The sequence below is a fragment of the Lemur catta genome, chromosome 1 (assembly GCF_020740605.2).
Source record: "Lemur catta isolate mLemCat1 chromosome 1, mLemCat1.pri, whole genome shotgun sequence".
Taxonomy (NCBI): Eukaryota; Metazoa; Chordata; class Mammalia; order Primates; family Lemuridae; genus Lemur; species Lemur catta.
In genome coordinates this window covers 11,186,947-11,206,463 of record NC_059128.1, presented here as the reverse complement: position 1 = coordinate 11,206,463, position 19,517 = coordinate 11,186,947, and the positions used below count along the sequence as shown (strand labels likewise).

Sequence of the window (19,517 nt, the reverse complement as noted above, 5' to 3'; positions counted from 1 at the left end):
ACTCCCCCTGTCCCCCCGGGTTTGGAAAGGCCTGCTTGTCTGGCCCAGGTAGGATCTCTTCCTGCCCTGAGCAGGTCTCCCACTCTCAGGCATGTGATGTTAGGCCAAGTAGTTGAAGTTTGTACTTGGGAACAGAGCCCATCTCCTGGGCAACTGTGGTGAACACTTGTGCTGATTGGTGCTGCTGGCCATCCCTGCTGGACTGTGGGGACCTTTTAAACCAAGGAAGGGAGAAATTCTAGGTGACTGGTCCCGGGCAGTGGAGATCTGTATGTGTGGGCAGGTCAGGGCGTCACCCAGAATGCCGTTGAGTTCTCCTCTTGGGTCAGACCTTTTCACCAACTGCCCCATGATCCTAGAAAGAGATTTAACCTGTATTTGAATCAAAATGTATTAAGTCCATAAAAAGGGAAGGAGTGATTATTATTAAAACAGACTGGTGTGGAGAAGGCAACCTCTTGATACTGATGTGTTAATGGCATCGTGGTGAATCTCACACTCTTGTGAATGCAGACCTCTTTCGAGAGCTTGAGTGTTGCAAAGGCCACCAGTTCTGGGTTTTTATTCTGTCTCTGTCACATGGTGACATCGGACATGTTACTTAACCTCTCTGTGCTTCATTTCCCTCATCTGCAAAATGGGGACATCTGCAACACAGCTATTGGGAGGACCGATGAGTGATTCAATCCCTGAGTACACAAAGGGGATTGGGACAGTTGCCTGGCACGTGAGAAGCACTCAACAGCTTCTTCTACTGGACGAAATGGAGACACTGACAGGGACAAGCTCCCCCAGTGCCTGCAGGTAGTGAGCGCTCACTGGATGCTAGCAGGGAGAATTAGCTGTGGGGATTGAGCAGTGTGCAACCCATACCTCAGAACCCATCATTTCCTGCAATGCCCTGCTCTTGGAGAACTCCTCTAAGAAGCTGATTTATTCTTCTCATCTCACATTGGGTATTACCCATAGAGTTTTTGGGTAAAATAACCACAGTTAGTTTCTTTCTACTTTTAGCATTCTCCTTTTTAGCCTCAACAACTGGAGTTGGACCTGGGGGGTGGGGGAGGGGGGAAATACATCATGAGATAATTTAACTCCAAGAACTTTATTGTAAAACTTTGGTGAATTAATTTCTGTTTTTTAAAATAGATTTTGAATCACAGTGTTCCATATAGTTTCTTAGCCTTCCTTTTTTTCACATTAATGTTTTATTTTGAGCTTTCTCTGTGTTATCGAACATTTTAGAGACTTAAACATGAGCTGGATGGCTTCTGATGGGAGACACTATGACAGGCTCTCGAAGACATGGCCCTTGACATTGGACCAGTGCGAGACATAGACACATGCACACTTAACTGAAATACAAGCCAGATGGCCCTGAACTGCACTTTGGGGGCAGCAAAAGCAATGACTCTTGACTGCAGAAAACCAACCCAGGTCTCTTTGGGCTTTGGAGGACAGAAGGGATATTGTTGTGAGAAAGAGAAGTTGGGAAGCAGGCGTGTGAAGCTGAGACCACAGCCTGCATCAAGCCTGGGGGCAGGAAAGAGGCTCAGGGGAGGGTGGAGCTCTGTTGGGGGTGAGGTGGTTAGAAGTGGGGTCAAAGATGGGGCAGGGACGGTGGGATTGGGCCAGGTCACGAAGGGCCTTGACAGCCGCTCCGGAGAGTCTCTACTCAGTAAACAAATTCATACTAGCCTGTGAAGGACTAACCCCACCGTAAAGCAGTGTTCTCCGCCAGGGGAGGGTGCATCTCAACAGGAAGAAAAGCTGTCGTGCTGATGTTATCGTGGGGCTGTGTCGGGCATTAGCCAGCAGAGAGTGGGAGTTAGTTCATCCTGGCCATCGGAAATAGCAGAGGAAGGTGCACCTGTTGTGTGCAAGGCTCATTCTGACTGACAGCATCCTCCCCAGCCCCGCCGACTTCCCTACAAGGCTACTTAGCTGGACGGTGAAGTTTCGTGATGCGTCTCTTGCCTGTTTGGAGCAATTTCCCCTGGTTATCGCAGTGTGGAGTCCCCCTGGAAGAGTAATAATCCTACGGCCCCCTCCAGAAGCACCCTGCTTCCTTTCCGTCCCCTGCCATGTCTTCTGCTTGGGCTGCCCTCCCGCTCCTCTCAGTCTACCAGGTCTTCCTCAGTCTTTGTTGTCTGTTTCCTATTTTCATGTCTTCTTTCCCAGCTGGGCCGGAAGCTTCTGAGTGTAGGGTTTGTGTCTGATACATCTGTGGTCCCCCTGCCAGCAGAGAGCAGGGCATGTAGCAAGTGTTCAGCAAATACTGGGTCAGCTTGATCAACTGGCCAATAGCACTCCAGGCTTTGGAACCCAGTGGACCTGAATTAAAATCCCAACCCTTTGCTTTCATCGGCTCTGAGATCTTGGCGGTGCTGCTCAGTCCTCTGCCTCCCTGAGCCTTGGCTTTCCCAACTGTGAGATGGACTCAGAATCACACTGGTGGTGAACTGGAACCGTGTAGGACAGTGCCTGGCTCTGTGTGTGCTCATAAAAAATTAATTGTCTCTCCTCCGTCCCTTACCATCCCCCTTCCCGTGTGGCATGGGACTTAGGATTAGAAAACCTGGGTTTTAGTCCAGTCTGGCATGTTAGAAGCTAGAAGTCACCGCTCTGTCCTAACAACATGCAAAAAGCTGAACAAAGTAAAAAATCAACAACTCTTCTTTGATCCATTAAAGATGGGATCACAGGGCAAACCACTGCCCCCAAATTAGAGAGGCTAATAGTCCAATGCAGAGAATTAAGGCTTGCCAGAGCAGAAACCCATAAACACAAACGTACATGGGAACCGTGCCAAGATAGGGAAACTTGAAGTATAACTGGTAAATTGCCGGTGGCTCACTGTGGACAGTCTAAGAGTTAAAACCTCCAGAGGTACCCTGCCATCAGGGGGCCCCACACTTTTGTGAGTTTTACCAGGTTCTCTTAGTAAATATTGGAGAACGATCCCCCTGTGCTTCTGGCAGCGGAAGGGGAAAGGAACTGTTTTGCAATCTCCCAGAGCGCTGTGTTCTTCTTAACAAGGTCTGCCCTCAGGCGAAGCTTTACAACCAGCACCTCGGCTTCTGGGTTTTTTGTTTTTGTTTTTTAATATCTTAATTTTTTTTTATTTCAGCATATTATGGGGATACAAAAGTTTAGGTTATGTATATTGCCCTTGCACCCCTCACCCCGAGTCGAAGCCTAACCCACCTGGGGAAAGGGGAACACCCAACTTCAGCCCATTCTGGCCTCCTGCCCTACTGAAACGGGAAAAGCTGAGAGTCTCCTGTGAAGTTCGCAGTGAAAGACTGAGACCTACTCTTCCCCTCCCCACACCCGCTCACCGCATTACTAAAGACCTATTTACAGCTGTTCCTTTTACCCAGTACATCACGTTTGGCCGCCAAGACAGAAATTACAAAACATAATAAAATGCAAAAAATTCTGTCTGAAGAGGCAGAGCAAGCATTGGAACAGACTCACATATGGTAGAGATTTTAGAATTATCAGACCAAGAATTTAAAACAATTATGATTAAGATGCCAAGGGCTCTAATGGATAAAGTAGACAATACGTAAGAACAGATGGGCAATGGAAGCAGAGAGATGGAAGTTCTAAGAAAGAACCAAAAAGAAATGCTAGAGATCAAAAACAATAACAGAAAAGCAGAACGCCTTAGATGGGCTTATTAGTAGATTGGATGTGGCTAAGGAAAGAATCTCTGAGCTTGAGAAAATAGAAACTGCTCAAACTGAAAAAGCAAAGAGAAAAAAGACCGAAAAAGAACAGAACAGAGTATCCAAGAACTGTGGGACAACAACAAAAGGTGTAACACACATATAACGGGAATTCCAGAAGGAGAAGAGAGACAGGCACAGAAGAAATGTTTGAAACAATAATGACAGAGAATTTCCTCAAATTTATGTCAGACACTGAACCACAGATCCAGAAAGATTAGAAAACACTGAGCAAGATAAATGCCAAGAAAACCTAACTTATGCATACCAGTTTCAAACCACAGAAAATCGAAGAAAAAGAAAAAAATCCTGAAAGAAACCAGAGGAACAAAAACACCTTACCTAGGGAGGAACAAAGGTAAGAATTACATCCGACTTCTCAGAAACCATGCAAGCAAGAAGAGAGTGAAGTGAAATATTTAGAGTGTTGAGAGAAAAAAACCGCTAACCAAGATTTCTTTACCCTGTGAAACTGTCCTTCAAAAGTGAAAGAGAAATAAAGACTTTCTCAGACAAACAAAAAGTGAAGGAATTTGTTGCCAGTAGACCTGCCTTGCAAATGTTAAAATTTCTTTTAAGAGAAAGAAAATGATAAAGGGTAGAAACTCAGAGGTATATAAAGAAAGAACATCGGAGGAGTAATAAGTGAAGGCAAAATAAAAACTTTTATTTTTCTTATGCTTGGTTGATCTACCAGATAACAGGTTGTTGAGAATAATAATAGCAACAATGTATTCTATTTATACTTATGTGTATATATGCTTACATATAAGCAAAATGAATGACAGCAACGACACAAGGGATAGGAGGGAGGAATTGAGATTATTTTGTTGTTAGAAGGTCCAGTCATCTCTTGGTAACTGTGAAGGATTGGTTCCAGAAACCCCCGTGAATACCAAAGTCAGCGGGTACTCAAGTCCCTGATATAAAGTGATATAGTATTTGCATATAATGTACACACATCCTCCTGTTTATTTTAAGTTATTTCTAGATTACTTATAATACCTAATACAATGTGAATTCTATGTAAATAGTTGTTATTCTGTATTTTTTAAATATGTATTATTTTTTATTATTGTATTGGTTTTTTTTACTGGGTTTTTTTTTCCTGAATATTTTCAATCTGTGGTTGGTTGAATCCACAGATGTGGAACCCAAAGATACGAGAGCTGATTGTAGTCACATGACCTGTGACGTAGCCTAGTGTTATTTGAAAGTGAACTTGGACTAGTTGGAAATGTGTATTGCAAACTCTAGGATAACCACTAAAAAAAAAGTTTAAAAAGAAGTCTAACTGACTAATAAAGGAGATAAAATAGAATGGTATAAAATGCTTAGTTAAAATGACAGAAGGTGGCCAGGCACAGTGGCTCAAGCTTGCAATCCTAGCACTCTGGGAGGAGTGCTCCGAGCCAGGAGGATTGCTTGAGGTCAGGAGTTCGAGACCAGCCTGAGCAAGAGCAAGACCCCATCTCTACTAAAAATAGAAAAAATTAGCCGGGCGTGGTGGCGCATGCCTGTAGTCCCAGCTACTCGGGAGGCTGAGGCAGGAGGATCACTTAAGCCCAGGAGCTTGAGGTTGCTGTGAGCTATGATGATACCACTGCACTGTAGCCTGGGCAACAGAGCAAGACCTTGTCTTTAAAAAAAAGAAGAAAAGAAAGAAAGAGACAGAGAGAGAAAAAGAAAGAAAGGAAGGAAGGAGGGAGGGTGGGAGGGAGGAAGAGAGAGAGAAAGGAAAGAAAAGAAAGAAAAGAGAAAAGAAAACATATGTGAACATGCCTAAACATACTCTGGCAGAAGTGCAAGAGTGAGCTGAATGCTGCTGCCTTCATTCATTCATTAATTCATGAATATATATAACTAGTGTCTGTTGAGCCCTGGATCATGATAAGACGGGTCTCTATCCTTGAGGAGCTCAAGTCTGCCCCCAGAGAGGCAGAGTGGTCAATTGCAGCACAATGTGATCGGGGCTCTTTGATCGAAATGAGCCAAGTGAGAAGGTAAAAAGAGGGGTGCAGGGATGGCATTCCAGGCAAGGGGCCCTGCACAGGCAAGGCATGAAAGTGGACCAGCTCCTGCTTTTTTGGGTAGCTGGGTGGATTGGGGCAAGAGTGGAAGAAACAAGGCAAAGTGCTTTTGTGAGTGCTTTGTAATCTCACCACATCCCTGGGTGGAGGCTCAGCTTGTACCGGGCAGATTACCCCATATAGAGGACTTCTAAGGAGATGTTTCTAGGGGAACTCAGCTTTGGGTTTTTTTTTTCCCCCCAAAAGGGAATGTTGATTGTTACCTCTGAGCACTTCTGGATCACCTCCCAGGTTTGCTTTGCTCTGGGAATTCCCAGGTGGCCTCACCCCTAGGAAGCATGAGGAGCATTGGAGCCAGTGTGAGCTTGTGCAAAGCTGTGGTGGGTGTCCGTGAACTGGGTTCTAATTACACTCCCCCAGTAGCTTGCTCTCTGGCCTTAAGCAAGTCGCTCAATGTCTCTGAGCCTCCTGGACAAAGGGACCCCTGACCCCACCTGGTGAGAGATGGATACATAGTACCTTGGAAGGATAAAGCCCCACACAAATAGAAGGCATCGTTCTTTATTTGCCTAATGTCCCAAGCACCTGGATTATAAATCCTCACCATGGGCTAGGAACATATATGTTGGGCAGTGTCCAGGCAGCCCAGCTGGCCTCTTGGGAAGCCATGTTATTATGCCTGTCTTACCAACTTCTCCTTTCTGCCCAAACTACTTAAGGAAGCAATCAGAGGTGAGACCTCTGGAAAGTTCCATAGAAATGGACTGGTGTCTTCTGTGGCTCTTGTGTCCTTTTCTCCTTATCTGTCGAGGATCGATGAAGAGTGCACTGCTTTGCTCAGCAGTTCTAATCCTATTACGTATGTTTAATTGTGCTTATTGTTGTCTTGGTCTTAGTTTTCACATTGGAAACTTTTAGGGAACTCACCTCAGAGGAATTCCCCTGCTGGAACATTCTTTTAATGGAATTCCCAGTCCAAGCCTGCCCTACTGCAACAGTCGGGTCCTCCAGGTGAGACCCAATAACTAGGCCATGAAGTCTTCCTCTTTGCCAGCTTTCCTCCCCATTTATTGGGGACTTGAGGTGTCCCAGGTACCGTGTGGGCACAACTATACGTTGGCCCTTCTGTCTTCATCACAACCCTATGAGGCAGATGCTGGGACCTCCACTGTGCAGCTGAGGAACTTGTGCCTAAGGATGTAACTGGGATTGAACCCAAGTCTGAAGACACCACGTGCAAAGCTCTTTCAACCTGAGCCAGGTTATTCCTGTCTTATCTCCATATTCCTTATCCACATGACCCTCCAGGGCAGGGGCAGGTGGAGGGCTCCAGAGAGGGAAGTAGAGCAGACAATAATTGAGCCATTTATACTCATTGCATGGTTGGGTCTTATCCTTTCCTCTTTTAGCAGGAGATTTATTTAACAAAGAGCACTGGAATTACCCTCAGAGTCTGAAGCCTAAGCTAAGAGTGTGCTAAAGTCCTTTATGTTCATTGCAAAGGCCCAGAGTTGGGTGGAAAGCGAGCAGGCCTGGACCAGGTAGCTCCAACAAGGATGTCCACGGTGAGGAGGGGGCGCCCGAGTCCCAGGCCTGGTTCTGCCTCTTACTGGCTGAGTGCAGGTGGGTTTGTCTCTGAGCTACGGTTTTGGTGGCTTGCTAGAGCCAACTCACATCAACTGGTAAGAGCTAATTGTGTGTATCTCTTCCTAACTTGGCCCCAACTTGGTAGTAAGTACATGATGGAAATTAGCAAATGCTGTAAATCGGGGATTCCTCCCACCCGAGAGCTGCTTGTTCTCAGCAAATACTTGATAGGGGAACATTGACTGAACTCCTGGGAACAGGTCTCAGGTGGGGAGGGAAGACTTTGAGCATAGAGATCAGAGAGTCTATAATTAGACTGGTTCTCCCTCTAGCGTGGGGTTTCCAAAACTTGGCACTATTGACATTTGGAGCTGGGTCACTCTGCTGTGGGGACTGCCCTGGTCATCATAGAATGTTAGCAGCATCCCTGGTCTCTGCCCACTAGATGCCAGTAGTGCCACTCCCTGAGTCGTGACAACCAACAATATCTCCACACGTTGCCAAATGTCCCCTGGGGGACCAGTTTGCTCCTGGTTGAGAGCCACGGCTCAAGGGCTGTGCCATCCAGCCAGCAGCCGTGTGTGGCTGGTGAGCATGGGCAGTGTGGCTTGTGTCTGTATCGAGATGAGCTGTGAGTGTAAAATACACACTGGATTTTGAGCACTTAGCATGAAAAGAACATGTAAAATGTCCCATTAGTTATTTTTAATATATTTATGGCATGTTGAAATGACAATATTTTGGATACATTGGGTTAACTAAAATATATTATTAAGATTAATTTTACTATTTCTGCTTACCATTTCTAACGTGGCTATGAGAAAATTTAAAATTGCACACGTGGCTTACATTACATCTCTCTTGAGCAGTGGGGCCTAAGGCACCTCCAGCCTGGCAGGGCGGGTGGGGGCACAGACTGCAGAGTCAGACCCACCCAAGGCCGTGCCCCGGCCGCACCACTTCCCAGCTGTGACCTTCAGCCAGCCAGCTGCTCAGCCTCTCTCGGGCCCACGGTGGTGATGACTTGCTTCTAGACCTCAGACTGAAGCTCCCAAATGCTGGAGTGGGACAGACTTTGTAAGATCTTGACGTTGTAGCTGGTGTTTTCTGGGATTCATGGTTGGTTTTTCTCCTGGGGCACTTGGGGCCGTTCTCCCTATCAGCACGTTGCTGGGCCCTCTCCCTTCCCTCCAGTCTCTTCTGCTCCCAGAGAGACCGAAGTGTTTTTTCCATGATGGATCAAGTCAAAGACGCGTCCTCGCCCCTGCAGCGCGAGCAGGGAGCAGGCGGTCTTGCTTTCCAGGATGGCGCTTCTGCTCAGCGTCTCCCCTGCCCTCCCCCCACCCTGCCTTCTCCCAGAAATCCTCCCTGGCTGGTTTCTCTTTATTTAGTCTTCCTGACACTTGGCAATGTGCAAATCTGTCCAATGTCTCCCCTTCTGTTTTGGCATCAAAACTTATAAATAGCTCCCAGAAGAAGTCCCGGCTGCGTTGTGACAGTTTGTACACCGTACTGTATTCCTTTTCTCAGACTTTCAGAGCCTCGTCTGTGCACCTGCTCAATGTGGAAGAGCAGCTGCCAAGAAAAGGAATCTTTTCTTACAGCGTGAGCAGTGTAGCAGGGAGTCGCCACAGCGTGGCTGCCCGCAGGGGTTCAGGGACGATGCTTCCAGCAACGGTGAGCCCCGTGAAGCACATGGTGTGGTCCAGGATAGCAAAAAGCGTGAGGTCTGGGCCCTGCTCTCCAGAAGCTTTATCCTGGGCCTGGGTCAGGCCTGTGACCAAATCATGATGTGGTGTGATCAGCTCCAAAGTGGACTGTGTGCCCAGTGCCAGGGCCAGAGCGAGGGGCCAGCAGTTCTGCCCAGGAAGGATGGAGCTCGTGGCCTGCAGGAAAGGTGTCTGCTGGCAGTGAGGCAGGGACACGACAATAGCATTCTAGCAGGAGGAACCAGGACACCCTCCCTCGGCCCCCATGCCACGTCTCTGAAGAAAAGTCACCTAGTATGCTAGCTAGCAACTCCTGGTCGTGACTTGGCCACCCCCTTGGGCCAGTCACTTGACCTCTCAGAGCCTCAGTTTCCTCGCCTATAAAAGGTGGCTAATGGAGTTGTGATGAGAATTAGAAATACAGAGCCTGGGCTGGGCGGCAGGGTGCACACCTGTAATCCCAGTGCTTTGAGAGGCCAAGGCAGAAGGATCACTTGAGGCTGGGAGTTTAAGTCCAGCCTGGACAACATAGCGAGACCCCATCTCTACAAAAAATCTAAAAATTAGCCAGGTGTGGTGCCGGTAGTCCTAGCTGCTCAGTAGGCCAAGGTGGGAGGATCACCGGAGCCCAGAAGTTCGAGGTTATAATGAGCTATGCTCATGCCACTGCACCCCAGCCTGGGTGACAAAGTGAGACCCTGTCTCAAAAAAGAAAAAAAAAAAATAGAGAGCCTGGCACACAGTGGGTACTTAAATGGCAGATGACATTATTATCAAAATCTTGAAAACTATAACCCTCCATTACTAATCAGGAGGCTCGAATCTGTGCACAGCCCAGCACTGGGAAGTGGGGGAAGGGGCAGACAACGACAGCCCGGAATCAGAACCGGGATCCCAAGAGCATAGACAGAACCAGGCTGTGGAAAGCACAGGGCTAATCCCCTCTGGCAAGGTGGTGGTGGCCCTCCCTGGATCTCAGTTTCCCCATCTGTGCAATCGGGGGTGGGGAGGAGGTAGGCCAGAGTATCTCTAAGGGCCCTCGTGTTCTGGCTTTCAGTGGTTCCCTGTCCATGGCAGTGACCTCAGCATTTGGAAGTGGCTGCCAGGCCCTCCCTGTCCCTGTCCTGTCAGCCTCCAGCCAGAGGTGCGTTGGGGAAACTCGCTGCTTCCCCAGTCTGCACTGCCAGCTCTGGGCACACACGCCCCGGAGGACACTGGGCCTAAGGGAGGGTGATCTTGCACTCTACACATGAAGGCTCGGTCAGGTGGTGACCACACAGGGCTCCAGCCAGCGCTCCAGGGACAAAGGTACCGACCCCAGATCATCCGCAACAGCCAGCAAGAGAGAGAAGGAGCCTTTTCCAGCACATTTTCAAATCAGCATCCTCTCCCAGCTCCCTGAGCCCTAACTCACCCCTCGCTCTCCACCTCCCACCCCCAGGTCTTCCACCTCTGTGTTATCCTTTGTGGAGCGGCTGCCATTCCTCACGCAGAGCCTCTCTGTTGGGTACCGCTCCAGCCTTTGCACAGTGACCCAGGGAGCCTGGGAGGGCCTCAGTTATTCTCCTCACCTGGCAGAGAAAGCAAGTCTCAGAGAGTCCAAGGCAGTCAGTACTGTCCAGGTTTGGGCTTTGCCTGGAGCAGGAACAAGAGTTTGCCTGCACTGTGTTCCAGTCAGTCCTTACATGGTAGCAAATCTGCTCAGAGAACAGAGGCGCCGGCCGGCAGGGATTATTTGTTCTTTCCCTTCTCCTGTGGCCTCTGCCTCCTGCTGGTACCAGTGATGCTGGAAGCTCCAGTCTGGCAGCGCCCTTCCTTCAGGTAGGAGAGGGCTGGTCTTCATTTTGCAGGCAAGGTGGCTACACTACAATGTGATCTCAAAGTAAGTGGATGCCAGAGCTAGGTCCCCAGGACTTGAGAGAAATTGCTGCCCTCCCCACTCCCACCCCTGGGAACAGGCGAAGCAGTGTTCATGTGTTTCAGAAAACTGGACCTTTTGATAGTAGGCCCAGTGACAGCAGCAAACAGTCCTTTTTTCTGCCTTAGCCACAACCTGGCCAAGTGGTAGTTCCCATAGCAACTGAGGTGTTGCTGGGCAGCAGTGGGTCCCAGCCAGAAGGCAACTGTGGCCTTCAAAATGGGCAAGGAGCAGGCTTGGCCCTTAGGCTGGCAGAGCAGGGCGGGAGGGCCACGTGGAAGAGTGGGCGCGGCCCCTTCCCTGACCCATGGGGCCCTGCAGGCACCCCTCCCTCCTGCTCCCCAGCTGTGGACCACTCCCCAGCCCCTTGTCACTTTGACTTTTTATCCTCAGGGTCTGCACTCCTGGCCTTTCCTTTCAGGCAGCCAGCTCAGGGACCTAATGCCCCTTTGAAGAAGGGGGACCACAATCCTTTCAGGTCGGATCTTCCAACCCGTCCTGGGTGGTGGGAGGGTTCAGAGAAACTTGGCTCAGTGGTGTGACACAAGGACCTAGGGGTAAGGCCACTTCCTGGGCCCACGCAAAGTTCCCCTGCAGCCAGGTGCAGTGGCATGTTTTTCTCCAAGCATTGAGCCCTCTGAGAGGTCAGAGACTCCCATCTCCCGTGGGAGCGGTGGCCAACCCTTCCTGGCTTCCCTCTGCTGACACTTTCTTCCTGGGGCAGTTCTAACCCATCCAATGCTCATTCCATACATGTGCGTATTGAGGCCTTGCTACATGCAAGGCTTTTTCTGAGATAAAATCAATTACCATCTCTCCCACCCCACCCAACAAAATTTGCAATCATCGGAAGAGAATGATCTGATTGTTTTGAATCTCTACCCCAGCCCAGGAAGGAGTTGCCATGGCCCCCACCACTGGCAAGTTCTATCACCCGTCTGCGCCTTCTCTCAACTATCCTGGTACAGACTGTGAGCACAGTAGATGCTAGTTGGTGAATGAATATGTAATGAAAACGTCCTAGCCAAGAGTAACTCTGACCGAGCCCTTCAAATGGGGGTCATAACTGGAAAATTTATTAACAACTCCTGTTGTTGACTGAAATGTGTTAGAACTGAGATCTGTGGGGTTAACAGAGCTGTCTGCTAATGGGAAAGATGGGGTTTGTGTTTCCCCAATAAGCGTACACTTCACAAACAAAAATCCTCGCCACGGTGCATCCTCATTCGATGTTTCCATGTCATGGTCTTTTCCTCATCAAAGCCCAGGGTCAGGCTTAGATTAGCAACTGCTCATCCTTCATGTGTTAGCGTAGACAAATCAGACCCCAAGAAGGCATCTGACAATAGGCATCCTCAGCTTAGAGTGAGCATGGTGAAGGACAGGTTTGCATTTGTTGAATACATTAGCCTCAATTACTGGGAATCTGTAGTCATTATAACAGCATTTCTGAACTTTATCTTTGCACCAGCCATGAAGAAAGCATCTATGAAAGGAATTAATGGTGACAGTAAGATTGCAGAGGGGACTTTGGCCTAGATGTGAATAATAACTGGTTAAAGGCCCATCATACATTAACTGCATCAATAAATAGAAGAGGTGGCTGTTAATTAAAGCACATTGGAAATAGCCCTATTGAATCATTTAAACAACACCAGTTGAGTGCCTATTATTTTGCAGACAAGCTCAGACAGCATTTGTTTTTTCATTCTCAAAATAAATATTTGAAAGAACCTGTTGAGAGGATGAAAAGACAAGGCTGGGCAAGGTGGCATGCACCTGTAGTCCCAGCTACTCGGAAACTACCCAAATGTCCTTCAGTGGATGAATGGCTAAGCAAACTATGATCCATACCACAGAATACTACTCAGCCAAAAAAAAAAAAAAAGGGAACAAACTATGGATTGATTAACTCAACAACTTGGATGAATCTCAAGGAAATTGCACTGAAAAAAGCCAATCTCAAAAGGATATATATTTAGTGATTCCATTCACAGGACATTTGTAGAATAATCTAATCATTGAGATGGGGAAGAGATTAGTGGTTGTCAGGGTTAGGGGTGGGGCGAGGGGTGGATGTGGCCGTAAAGGGTGACACAAGGGAGCCTTGTGGGATGGGTCAGTTGTGATTGTGGTGATTACACGAAGCCACTCGTGGGATAAAACTGCCTGGTGTTATACAAACACACACAAGTGCATGTAAAACTGGGGACATCTGAATCAGCTCTGTGGATTGGACCAAGGTCAATTTCCTGGTTTTGACATTGTGCTCTAATTATGCACAATGTTACTCACCATTGGGGCACCTGGGGGAGGGGCACATAGGACTTCCCTGTGCATTTCTTTGCAACTTCTTGTGAATCTGTATTTCAAAATGAAACATTTTATAAATACATAATTAAATAGATAATTTGAGAACTGGCAATGTGATGAGCACCGTGCCAGATGCTGGGGGGTACCATGGAGAAGGGAAGTACACATGGTCTCTGCCCTTGGCAGTTCATTTGTGTTACTGAGTGATAAGACCAAATTTCTTTAAAAAAAAAAAAAGAAAGAGAGAGAAGAAAAGAAAGAAAGAAAGAAAGAAAGAAAGAAAGAAAGAAAGAAAGAAAGAAAGAAAGAGAAAGGAAGGAAGAAGGAAGGAAGGAAAGAAAGGAAGAAAAAGGAAGGAAGGAAGGAAGGAAGGAAGGAAGGAAGGGTAGAAAGAAAGGAAAGAAAGAAAAGAAAGAAAACCTTCTAATAGCTTTCAGTTCTCTGTCGAGGTTCCATTTCGATGCTGAGCTTGTACATTCGGGGGCGGGGCTGGTGCATGTGCCCAGCATCTCCACCCGTCCCGGCCACAGCCTTGATGGCAAGTCATAAGGTGAAAGTTTTCCTTCCCTCTAAGCAGAGGCAGAGTCGATTGTTGTCACCTGTCGTCGCCTTGGAATGCACTGGGTTCCCCTGGCTGGTGCCTATGCTCTTGCCTCACCTTTTGAAAGGGTTTAAACAGGGTCTGCTATGTTCCCACTGAGGCCTTTGCTGAGGGACCCAGGAGACTGTACACAGTGTGACGAGCCACAGGGGACCATCCAGAACTGACATCTTTGCTGGGAGGAGCAGGCGGGTGGGCAGGCTCCCTGCCAAGGGCAGACGTGCACGTTGGATGTCCTGAGGCTCTGTCAGAGCCGGCTTGGGTGACGTGGTCTCCTGGACAGTTGGTGGCACAGGGGGCTTGTCAGCTGTGTCCAGAAGGGCTCTGAGTGGCTACTAAAGCAGTGTGAGCTGAGAGGACACTGAAAACCAGTTGGCTTTAGAGAAAAATCTTTGCTGTAACTCTGCTTACAGAAGTCGTCTGTGCCCGTTATAAATATCCCAGAAAAACATAATGCAGGAAGTGAAACTCAGACCACTCTGTGTGTGTTTCTTTCTTCTTTTCAATAACAGCTTTATTCAGATGTGTGTGCTTGATGCCTTCACAGCATACAGCGCACCTGCTAGAAGCCTGCAATCCGGCGGCCGTTAGTGCATTCACAGGGCTCCCACCATCGCCACAGCCAATTTAAGGACGTTTTCAGCACCTCAGAAGAGAAGCCTCATGTTGCATGACAGTGTGAACGTACTTAATACCACTGAACTGTACACTTAAAAGTGGTTAAAATGCTAAATTTTGTTATTTTCAGTTTACCACAATAAGAAAAAAAAAAGGAAAAAAGCCCCCACCCTTTAGCTGTCATCCGCATCCCCCCCACCCCAGCCCTGAGCAGCCAGCCGTTTCCTTTCCGTCTCTCTGTGTCTGTCCCCTCCGGATTTCACCAGAAGGCCCCCTGCGCCTGACTGACCCTCGCAGGTCCTCGCCCAGTGGCTGGCAGGGTGCCAGCTCAGGGCAGGGGACGGGGACGTGGTCCTGCTCTGGCGAGTGCACAGCCCTGTGGTCTGAGACCCCCGTCCCTGCGTCACGTGGCAAACACACAGTGTCTTCCTGGCACGAGAGTGCGGCTTGGGCAGCACACCCTGTGTGGCTCTCCAGCCGCAGAAGTCGGGTCCTCGGAAAACAGAGGCTTCGGGACAGAAGGAGCATCGGGAGCCGAGCCGCGGAGACGTGGGGACCCTCCGTGCAGGGCGGACGGCACAGGCAGGGGGGGCGGAATGAGGACGTTGCTCACAGGCAGAGGGAGGAGGGCGGCCAGGGAGGGCGAGCTGTCCATTGAGGAGCCGTCAAAAGGAGGCCAAGTGAGGCCAAAAACCGTCCCCCTCCCACCCTACCGCGCCCCGTGATTGCCGTGCTTGTTTGAAACGGCTGGAACACGCCACGCGCTGTTCCAGGCGGCTCCTGTGCAATAATTTATTTCATGCTCACAGCAGTGTTTATGGGGCATTCATTTCTTATGGCTGCTACAAATTGCCACAAACTGGGTGGCTTAAGACAACAGAGATTTATTCTTCCACAGCTCTTGAGGCCAGAGATATGAAATCAAGGTGGCGACAGGGGGGGTTCTTTCTGGAGACTCAGGGGGAGTCTCCCATCCCAGTACTAACCAGGCCCGACCCTGCTTAGCTTCATAAGATCAGACGAGATCAGGCACGTTCAGGGTGGTGTGGCCGTAGGCTTGGAGAGAATCTGTCCCGTGCCTCTCTCCTGGCTTCTGGTGGCTGCTGCCAGTCCTTGGCGTGCCTTAGCTTGTACGCCCCTTCCTCCCATCTCTGCCTCTGGCTTCACGTGGCATTCCCTCCTCTGTGTCTCTGTGTCGCATGTCATGTCCTCACATAGACTTCTTATGTGAGGACACCAGTCATTGGATTTAGGGCCCAGCCTGATCCAGTGTGGCCTCATCTTAACTTGATGACATCTGTTACTACAAGACCCTATTTCTAAATCAGGTCACATTCACATGTACTAGGGTTTGGGACACCAACATGTCTTTCTGGGGGACCATTCCACTCTCAACAGGTACGTACTTTATTGCCCCTGTTTTATAGCTGAAGAAACTGAGGCACAGGGAGGATCAGCAACGTCATGGAGACGTGCCCACCTGGGGGCCAGGGAGCCCCCACTCAGGCCACCAGGCTGGTGCAGGATAGGACGCAGCGCAGTTCTGGAAGCTAAGCCACCACCCCTCGGGACAAAGGATGGTTTGTTTCTTACCAATTTGCATTCATCTCTGTTCCAGGAGGGTGTCAGCCTGTCTGTTAGGGCTCCCCCAAGTCCGAGGTGTCCATTTGGGCCCCTAGAGGGAAGGGCCATGAGCCACTTGGTGGGAGGTTTCAGACTCTAGCCGTGGTGCCCTTGTGGCCTCTACCCCTCTAGGGTCCCCCTGCCAGGCAGACTTAGTAAACATCCAGCGCTCTCTCAAACGGCAGTGCCGCTCGCTGCACTGGGTGCTGCGGGAGACTCAGAGATGCACCAAGCCCCGTCCGGGCATGCAGGGCCCCCAGCTGCGGCCTTGGTGTGAAGAGATGCTGTTTGCATGGTCAGGAGTGGGGCAGGGGGGCAGGGGCTGGGGCTGGGGGGAAGAGACAAGCGTGAGCTTTGACCGTCGCTCGTCATCTGACACAGCTACAGGTTCACAGTGAAACGGTGACTGGGCCTCTATGTCAAGAGCTGTGCCGGACCTTGGGCTGCGGAAGTGAATGGGTGCTGGTGCCTGCACCCAGGGAGCCAACACAGCCGCCGGCCTGCCTAGTAGACTGGGTCGAAAGCCATGTGACTGTGCTACTTCAGGGCTTTATGTAAAGTGCAGGGGGCACAGAGAGGGGAGTGACCGACTTTGTCTTCAAGGTTTTCTATGTGTTCTACAAAGGCTGGGCCACAGCTCAATGACGAGGGAAAACTGCTAACTGTTGGCTGTGCCCGGTATCCTGGGCTGGGCTTTTTGCGTGCTTCACTCCTACCCTGCTCGAGGGATTCGTGAGGAGGGTCTTTCCGTTCCGTCTAACAGGTGGAGCCTCCTGTCTCCTCTCTCTGCGGCAGGTCTGGCCCCAGCCTCCCCTGGCCGCTGCCTGTGCCGCCCCTTGTGGGGAGAGTCCGCCACGCTCAGGTGCAGGCGCTAGGTGGCGCTGGGCCACCTGGGGCCACCTGCCCCTGGGAAGTCAGACGGTGGTAATACCACCGGCTGGTGACTCTCAGACTTAAGTCATTTGTAGGCATCCTCTGAATATGTCCTGCACGGTAGTCCAGTTAATATTTTTCTTTAAACTCTTTTTAAAAATTGTATATCTATCCTAATGGGCAACTATCTCTTTGCCGCAAATAGATGAGTATAAATTTTTTTTTAGAGATAGGATCTTGCTCTGTTGCCTGGGCTGGAGCGCAGTGGCACCATCATAGCTCACTGCAGCCTTGAACTCCTGGGCTCAAGCGATGCTCCCACCTTGGCCTCTCAGAGTGCTGGGATTGCAGGCATGAGCCATCACACCCAGCCTGAAGGTAAATTTTTTTAAAAATCACATAAACTGTTGAGAATACCGCTTAGTATGTAGAAAGAAGACAAGTACAAAAATGAAGCTATTAGAAGAAAATATATTGGTTTGTGTGTCCCTACAACCATCTCACAGACCTCTAATATAGTGGAGTGTTGTTCTAGGCTTAGAAAACAGGATGGCAGGCCTATGTCACCTACGTGCGTGTGGCTTTAGGGTTGGTGGGCTCCCTCCCTTTGCAGGTGGAGGGACTGAGGCACTGAGAGGGAAAGAGACGTACTCAGAGCCACGTTGCCAGTTCCAGGGCCTGGAAGCTGGGTCCTGCCTTCCCACCAGCACAGGGCAGCTGGAAGAACCGCAAGAAATTGGAACTACAATATGCCCTTCACATGTTTCTTGGCCCCTCTGGTGCCTGAGAGCACTCACTCTGGGGACAAGTGAAGGGTGTGTCGCTGCCGGGGTGTGGTGTGTGGAATGAGGCAGGGGTTGTAGGGGGAGCCTGCCAGGACGCTGATGAGCAGTGGGACCTCCGCCCACTCACTGAGTGTCTCTGGGCCCCCTCTGGGGCTCCCGAGCAGGGCATGACGTGGTACCCTGTTCTCCACTGCTCAGTCTGTCCCCAGCTTCGGACAGTGACTGTCCCATCCTAGCAGCCTGCTCCCCTCATTGGGTCCCCAACACACGTCCATACTCTGCAGACTACCTGCGTCAGAACTGGGAAACTTCTAAAAGTGCAGACTGCTAGATCCACACCAAAGGGAACCCGGCAGCGGGTCTGGGGTGGGCTGAGAATCCACATTTCCAAGGAGCTCTCAAGGGGACCCTGATGGATGTAGAGCTGGGTGGGACTCAGGGCCCCTGAAGTCGGGGCTGTTACAAAATATTAACATGAAGCAACCTTCCAGAGGCGGGTGTGTGTGTTTCCTCATACCATTAAATCCATTAAAAAGCTTTCACAACAATAGAGATTTTAAAAATGGGAGTTTTAGAACAAGTGCTCTAACACGTCCCCCACACTGCGGAGGGCCGGCTCCTGCCCAGGGCTCCAGTGCCCCTCTCCCACCTGGTGCCGTTCAAGCGTTTCTGGCCACGACTATCAGTGAGAAACACATCTGACATCATGATGCAGCGTGGACACACACACACACACACACACACACACACACACAACTAAAACAAAACCTTAGCGAAACAAGACTTATTCCAACTACGTGAGACACATTCTGATAGTTTCTAGTCCAGTTTACTTTTGCATTAAAATAAAACCCAGTCACGATCCACTACACTGATTTTGTGACCCCCCCGAGTTGTCTTCCTGCACCAACCCCCACTCTCCAATTCTCCAGACACCAACTGGGAACCCAGCACTTCAGTCCATTCCTACACTAGTTACCTGGAGTGAGGGGCAGACCCTGCAGCCTTCAGGGCTCAGTCCCACAAGGTGCCCCCGCTGCAGGTGCACTAGCAAGTCCCAGGCCACCAGAACTTCTGACTGGCCGGCCGTAGGTCACAGGTCCCCAGGCACCATGATAAGAGATTGTCCAAGGGCGAAGATGACCAACCTGCCCTTGTACCCCCCATCCAGGAAAGGAGGTGGCTGCTGAGTCACAACACTGGGCACATCCTTGGAGGGCAGGCCCAGGAGGCCCCTCCCTTCCTTCCTTATTTTGGGTCGTGGCACCCACTTCTTCAGGCTGATGACTCCCGCACCCAGGGCTGTGCTGAGGATCAGACCCCGCGGTCCTTGCAAGGGGCAGAGCAGAGCGCCTGGCACCAAGTGAGCGCTCCAGAGATGATCGCGTGTGTCCATCCTCCTGACACCCAGGGCAGAAACCACTGGCATCTCCCCGGCCGCCCCCAGCCGCCCCCCAGGTGGCTGCCCCCACCCCTCTGGGATCCCCCAGCCACTGCCAGGGGCAGGTGCCTCCATGCAGGGCCCTGATGGTGGCAGCAGCCCCAGAGTGGTCTCCACTCTCCCCTTGCTTCAATCCCACCACCTGCTGTGGCCACACTGCCCTGCCAAAGAGCAGTCTAACTGTCAGCAATGGGCTCACAGCACTGGCGGAAGGAAGTCTCTGCAACTCCTAGGCACGGCATTCGAGGCCTTCTGAGCATCTTACCTCCCACTTGTGTATTCAGT

At 50.1% G+C, this 19,517-nt stretch overlaps 1 protein-coding gene and 1 long non-coding RNA gene across 3 annotated transcripts in view; one reads left to right on the top strand and one right to left on the bottom strand.

The window, feature by feature from the left end:
• The window catches only part of RIN3 (Ras and Rab interactor 3), a 119,015-nt gene that overhangs the window by 52,247 nt on the left and 47,251 nt on the right, over positions 1-19,517 (top strand). The gene's annotated exons all lie outside the window — the stretch shown is intronic.
• On the bottom strand, positions 12,367-19,182 carry LOC123645216. The gene is made up of 3 exons (XR_006737447.1): positions 18,771-19,182; positions 16,104-16,185; positions 12,367-12,464 (listed from the first exon to the last, which is right to left on the bottom strand). It is a non-coding gene; the product is annotated as an uncharacterized LOC123645216 (long non-coding RNA).